The sequence below is a fragment of the Ascaphus truei genome, chromosome 16, assembly GCF_040206685.1.
Source record: "Ascaphus truei isolate aAscTru1 chromosome 16, aAscTru1.hap1, whole genome shotgun sequence".
NCBI classification, from domain to species: domain Eukaryota; kingdom Metazoa; phylum Chordata; class Amphibia; order Anura; family Ascaphidae; genus Ascaphus; species Ascaphus truei.
Window position 1 is genome coordinate 32,253,144 of NC_134498.1, and position 7,965 is coordinate 32,261,108.

The following is a 7,965-nucleotide window of genomic DNA, read 5'->3' on the forward strand; positions in this document are numbered from 1 at the left end:
GAAACAGTCTAAGTGATAGGGTTGAGTGGTATCTGGTTTGCCCTTATTGATTCACTTATTATTATCTTTTGCACTTACTGGTGAAGGGTTTTTTATGGGATTTATTTAAGGTTTATCCTTGACTATTATTTCTTACACACTTTTAATATATGTTTTGTTTCACTGTACACTATTTTGAAGTGTTAGAGCACCATCTAGTGATTTTGTGCTGTGTCGTATAAGCGTATAAGCCTGTGAGCCACTTTCAAGGCATGACCATAATATCGCAAAATATATATATGTGTATAAGTGTCAAAAGGAATGCTACTGGGCGTGGCTTGGGGGGATTCTGAGAGCTTGCTGGGTATCTGTGTGTTTGTTAACTTTGGCCAGCTGGTCTCCGCTGTTTTGGAGGTTAGTGGCTCCTCCCACCCAGGGTTTAAAGCTCGCCCCTCCCCACTGTCCAGGTAAGCAGGTTTTCTTTTCATGCAGCTGGTTGGGACAGGTTCAATGCCAGGACCATCCTTCCCCTAATTATAGAGGTAAATAAGGATTTTAACCAGTTAGTATTAGGACCTGCGATATTATGGTCATGCCTTGAAAGTGGATCGCAAGCTTATACGCTTTGGCCAAAGGGTTAAATAAATGATCCCTTTTTCAAGAGATATATAGATATTTCATTGTGTTTTTTTGTCACATTGGATGTTGCTCTGGACTTCTTTGTTTCTTGTTTTATACAATTAGTCACGCCCAGTAGCACTCCTATATATATATATATATTGTGGTAATTTTGGGGGATATACAAATATACAATTGTTATCCCGTCTGCACTTCAGTGCGATTTTCGATATTCTTCTCAATATATTTGTAAAGAGATTAGATTACACCAGAATGTACACCCTCAGGTGACAATCTTAGTGTCAACACTATGGAGGTTATTTAATAAAGTATAAATTGGTAAGTAAATAAACAATGGCAAGTTCTGGATAATAAAATAAAATCTTTAATTCTAATTATAGTAAAATAAGGTGGTTCATATAATGGACAAACACTAACCAAGGCTAAAAATAACTTGCTTAGGGCATGCAATGAAGTATAACATTGCCTGGGCAAGACATACATTACTGAAGCCATAAAGTCATCAGGGGAATTAACCCACTAAAGCAACTCATTTCTAAACATATGAGAGACACTTAGGGCCTCATTCAGAGAAGGTTCATAAACAAAATCACCGGACCATTTAAATCACCCTTTTTATGAGCGTTGCTATCACGGTATTCAGAAAGCCTTCATTACCTGTCATAGCAAAATTCACAAAACGGGCGATAAGCCGGTGATCTGATGAACGACCCTCTGAAAAGGCCGTACCCGGCGAGTTGTATCTGCTGCAGAGAGAGCTGCTATGAGCGAGCCGTCTCTCCCTGTGCAAATCTCGCCCGAAATGCATGTGTGTAAATTTTAATTTTGTTAATAGTTTAGATGAGCAGGGGGTCTCCTGAGCTGAACCGCATTGGTTTCAGCCTCAGGGAACCCCTACTTCCCGAGATACAGACCCCGTTATGGGGTGCCGGTATCTCCTATGCATTTTATTCCCATGGTCACGTGACGCAGACATTTAAATGCATAGGAGATACTGGCCCCCCATAACGGGGCCTGTATCTCGGGAAGTAGGGGGTCCCTGAGGCTATCCGCTATGGTAATGAAGTTTACTGTAAATGCATTTTTATTGCACAGGATTCATGCCAGGGGTCTCTGGTGCGAATATTAATGGATATCAGCTCCAGAGATTCCCGGCATCAATCCTATGCAGGAAAAATGCATCTTTTTTCGAACTCCCATCTCGCCGCTTCTCTGCAGGTTTCCAACACCTTTAAGCCAACTTTTTCTGGCGTGAGAATTTTGTGATAAAATCACCATTCTAGAGCGGTGATAGGCGTTCATAGCCAAATCACTGCTACTAGAATTGCACGAGTTTATGAACATGCCAAAAAGTGGTGATAAGTGGCTTATCATCGCTGCCTCTGTGATTTTTTTATGACCAATTTTTTTTGAGCAATTCAGTCTTTTATCACCCACTTATCACTGCTTACTGAATAGCAGTAGGCATTTTGGGTGATAAGTGCTTGATAAGTTGCTTATGAACGCTTTCTGAATGAGGCCCTTAGGGCCTCATGCAGTAAGCGTCGATTATGTGAAATCGGCAAGCTTACCGATTAGTCATGTTATTGGCGATTTTTCCTCTCCGTATGCAGTAAGTGCCGAATACATTCAAAATCAACCTGAAAACAAATCCGCCCACTCTCACGATGATTAGCCGATCACACACAGGTGTATCGGCGTGCGTGGCGGGGTGCTGTTAGGTTGCCCAATCACAAATCTTGCTGAATCAGGCGAAACAAGCATGTATTGGATAGCGCGCCATATTTAAAGGCAACGTGTAGTGCTAATCATTCTCTGTGTTGTTGGGAGTGAGAGAGAGAGAGACGCACAAAGCTGGCTGATTGAAGATTTGCATATTGACTGAGAGACTTGTTGTGTATTGGGAGAGCTTTGTCCTTTGTTGTTTTGTTTACATCTTTGTCTTGTTTTATATGTGGAAGTGTTTCGTGTGATTGGCTGTACATTTATTGTCTGTTTTTTGTGAGTGCTGTAAGTATGCCCACAAAGCGTGGGAAGAGTGATGCTGGTGGGAGTGCTACTCGTGCGAGTATGCGTCGGAGTGAATGTACTGTTCAGGGGAGTGATGTTGCTGGGAGTGCGAGTGCTGTTGCTGGGAGTGGGAGTGCTGGTGCTGCGAGTGGTGTTGCTGGGAGTGTGAGTGCTGTTGCTGGGAGTGTGAGTGCTGTTGCTGGGAGTGGGAGTGGTGTTGCTGGGAGTGGGAGTGGTGTTGCTGGGAGTGGGAGTGCTGGTGCTGGGAGTGGGAGTGCTGGTGCTGGGAGTGGGAGTGCTGGTGCTAGGAGTGGGAGTGCTGGTGCTAGGAGTGGGAGTACTGGTGCTAGGAGTGGGAGTGCTGGTGCTGGGAGTGCTGCTGGTGGCGCAGTTGCTGATGGGGTGTCTGGTGGTGGCGTGCTTGCTGGTGGCCAGCTTTTGGAGGCTCTTCCATTGGAAGAAGGAGAGTCCAGTCAGCACCAGCCAAGCTCTGACCCTAAACCTGCTCGGAAGAAACGTGTGGAGAAGCCACGTAATCCTCGCTTCAATGACCAGGAAAATACAGCTCTTGTCACTGGGATTCTGGAGCACTATGACAGTATCTATGGACATTTACTAGGTAAGTGTACCTTTACATTTATTATTCAAATACATGTGATCCTAGGTCATCAGAGTTTTGTTCATATGCAAATATGGGTTCAGAATATCTTTCTATGTTAATTAGTCTGGAAACACAGCTTTTTATCATGCGTTACAAGGACAACTAAACACAGGCGGTCAATTTGCCATAACTGCATACAATATGAATGCAAGCTTGCTTACATGTATAGGTTTAGTAGTGAATGCTCATGTGCTTCACATATTACACCTAAAACAGCATGTTTGCTATCTCTTGGAACAGCTAGCAGTGTAGGAAACTGGTGCTTCTATTATTATTAATTGGCCTCATATATTTTATATGTTTTTCAAGGGCGGACAAGTGCATCAAGCAGAAAAGAAATGTTGGACACAATAGTCATTGGTGTCAATGCGTGTGGGAATCATGTCAGGGACAAGCGGAATTGTCACAAGAGATTTGACGATATTAGGTCAAAATTAAAAAGGAAAATACAAGACCAACGCGTGCATGCTACTGGCACTGGAGGTGGGCCGACACCACAACGTCTGATATTAACTCCATTGGAGGAGCTGCTTCGGGCAAAATTACTTCCCGTCGTCGTGGAGGGATTGGCTGGTGACCGTGATATTGGAATTTATCCCTCACAATTTCCACCAGGTGAGAAATATTACTGTACTAGGCGTGTCGTTGTTTACAGTTATTTTGCATATTTACGCAGCTTTTTATAGTGTCTTCCCAATATAAACATACCTACTGCACCGACACACTTTATTCGAGCAAATACCCAGTATGTACCTGGCAGATACCTGGAATGCGCCGCTCCTCACCTCTGACAAGCCCCGTTGCGTTTGCCTTCCCAGCCTGGGTTCATGCCTGGCTGACGGGCGGCTGATCTGTTAAATGATAATGATTAGGATTTAATAGGCTGCAATGCTTCGCGTGTCTACCAGATGGCATAAATTCCTGAATTGTAATGCAGTATATATATATATATACTGTGCAGTATTGCAGCCAGCGGGAATAAAATGCTTCAATCCCTGCCTGGAAAATACCTCAATGCACTCGGGCAGAAAACAGTCACAAACCTCAATACACCCGGGTATACCCGAATTCGTGGGACTAGCCGAGCTCGAATAAAGTGTGTCGCCAGTGTACATCTATATATGTATATGTCTGTTTCTCTCTGTCTCTCATATATATATATATATATATATATATATATATATATATATATATATATATATATATATATATATATAGTGTGTGTGTGTGTGTGTGTGTGTCAAATTAGACATATCTGTTGTAGTCCTACTAAAAGCAGTAACTAATATACCACGTTGCATTGCGTGCTCATTTGCATGTGAATTCCCACAATGCTTTGCTGCATTGGAAGCAATTTATGGTGGGCGAACATGGGGAACAACAGGGTAGCACACATGTGTAACACATGATAATGAGAAATTATTACTACCTACAGGTACAGAACATAAATATGTATAATATTATTGTGTATTTTATTTATTTTACTCCTACAAACACGACATTACTGCCTATTTTAAACATGCATCAAATATATTGCATGCAACGGCCTACAAACATCACTTGCACTAACACATCTATAGTTGTTTATGAAAAGGTCCATTTTTGCTTAATGTCATATACAGACAGCATAATGAGGCACACGTAGCATATGTTATGTCATTGTGTTCATAACTTAAACACTGCAGACGACTATTTAGCTCCTCTAACATTGTGTTAAAGCAGCTGCAATTAATATCTCATCACAGCATACACTTCAACAGAGGGGGTGGGGTTCAGCACACACACAAATTACAGGCTCATTTTAGGGTCAACTTAGTTCACACCATTTTCACCTGTTTCAAGTAATGGAAAGGTGTGGCTGATTAGGCTTTTTGGGGAAGGGAATACCGTTATTACAACCTGACTAGCACAACTGAAGTTAATCACACTCATTTGAAAGCTTCACTTTAGCTACTAAATGCCCCAACAACTCATTACTTATCAAAGCGTACGTCACACATTAGTTCACTCATATCTATAGTTGAACTACTATCAACAACACATTATCACACACTGCATGTGTTGTCTTGTTGAGTGACAGCCACATTCAGGTGTGCCACATCTTCTATTAATGTACCACACATATCCTCTACCAAAAACAACACTTTTTGCAATATGACCACCTTCATGATAACCATTGTGAATGGTCATCTCATGATAGTTATGTACATTATGATACTGATATCACTACACAACATATGATTTTTATGTACAAATTTAATCTATTTATCCTCACGCATTACTGCAGAAACATAGTATGTTGTATGTTAGGGAACTCAAAAGTTCTAAGTACACAGGCATGTACATTGTTATTACAACTATTTATGTTCACTTTCACACACACATTTTGGGTTAAGGAACTGATGCTGTTAGGTACTCATAAATACAGAACATACAATAACTGTTTGTTCAATATTTACACATGTAAATGTAAAACTTATGTTATTGTTATATATAGTTGCCCCTGGAGGACATGTGTCACCTGAGACGGAACAAGTGTCTTCACCTGGGTCAGCCAGCTCAACACACCTAGAAGGTGAGTGTATCAGTTGGTGGCCATATAATATGTGCTCTTCTATATGTTATGTTGTCATGTTCATTATTTGTTTTGCACATGTTCTTTAAATAGGATTACTTAGTGTCAGTGAAAATGAAGTGTAAGGCAACATGTATTGTGTTAGTGATGTTAACTATCATGTAGGAGTTGTGAGTTTACAGCAAGTTTTCATTCACTCATATTTCATACTGAGTCCAAACATTATTCTTAAGTCAAGGTAGTTTTTAATGTGAGGTTATAAAACGTATGGAAACATGTTAGTTGTTACTTATGACACAGTAGAATTACATAGTAACACAGCAGAGATTAACATGCCATTTAATAATGTGTACATTTATTTGTAGAACATGATGATGAGGATTATGATGATGATGATGATGATGATGATGATGATGCCACCATAGACACACAAATACAAGCAAGTGACCATGAAGAGGTTCCAATTGAAACTGTTTTACCACCAAATCATCCAGCAACTACCACATACGATGCAATTGTAGCTTCTGAGGGAAAAATGGTGGAAGCAGAAAATCGTCGCCATTCTGACCTGATGACAGTGCTGGAAAGGATGATTGCACTGCAGGAAGAAACAGTTTCACAATTGGCACATCTCCACAGAGTCTTCATTGAAGTGCCTAAACAGTTGCAAAAAATCAACACCTCATTCGAAGCATTAGTTGTTCAGCAAACCCAAGCTAATTACTTGAGAATGACTAATGTACCACAATTCAACTTGAACACCTCACAGGCAGGATCTGTTCATGCTGGTCAGTTTTCACCACATGCTTCTGATCTTCATCCACCAGGTCCGAATATTACCGGTCAAGTAGCAGACATTGCTGTGCAGGTTCCTGACGACATCCTACCGCTGCCATTTGTACAAAATCAGCAGCTGACACCTACAAAGGAGGCGACAAAAACAAAACACAAGCAGTTACTACTGACCAGTTTTTGGTCAAAAACAAAAAAAGACACACATGAAACAGACCAACCATCACTTGTGCAGTGTCTACCAACTTGCTCACATGTGTCAGTGGGCACAAGCCCTGTCGGTGAGTCACTGGCCACAAGCCCTGTCCGTGAACAGTCACTACCCACAAGCCCTGTAAGTGAGTCACTGCCCAAAAGCCCTGTCGGTGAACAGTCACTGTCCAAAAGCCCTGTAGGTGAGTCACTGCCCAAAAGCCCTGTAGGTGAGTCACTGCCCAAAAGCCCTGTAGGTGAGTCACTGCCCAAAAGCCCTGTAGGTGAGTCACTGCCCAAAAGCCCTGTAGGTGAGTCACTGCCCAAAAGCCCTGTAGGTGAGTCACTGGCCACAAGCCCTGCCCGTGAAGTGCCAGAGGCCACTCAAAGTGGCTCTGTTGTGGCTAAAGTTGTTGCCAAACGAAAAAGGAAAATTCAAGAGACAACAAGCAGGCCTGTTACTCGCTCTCAAAAGGAACAAAAAAAATAAATTTTATAATTCACTAAATATGTCTTTGGCCTTGTTTTGTTGACTTCAGATTATCTAATTAATATTGTATGTATGCTGAAGACTGTGTTGTTTCCAAACTTTCAAGTATGTTCTTGTACACGTGAAGTTTTGGAAATGTTAACAGTCGTAATTAATGAATAGTGTTATAAATATTTATGTATTAATCGTCTGTTCAGTAATGGTCCACCAGGAGCCAGTTGCTAAGTTTAGAGAAGCTGCCATTGACTTTGCAGCAAAACATTGCATTTGGGTGTGTTACTTGATGTAATCATTGCATGTGCATATTATTCACATGCAATTATAAAAGCACCTATTTAACTGCAAACATCTTTCTTGTACGTGTACAGCAGGATTATGTGTAAAATATTACTTACCTTTGCCTTGCTTGGGCATTGTAATGTTGTCCTTTAATCATTTATGTGTTCTTGTTTGAACAACATCTCTGAATGTATACTAATATATATATGTAGTATGTATGGATATATCCACACACACACACACACAGTGTGTGTGTGTGTGTGTGTATGTATATATAGTACTATCTAAACTGGTATAGATGTATTTACAAAAAACATACACTTCATGCTTCCTTGTGAAAACACAGTA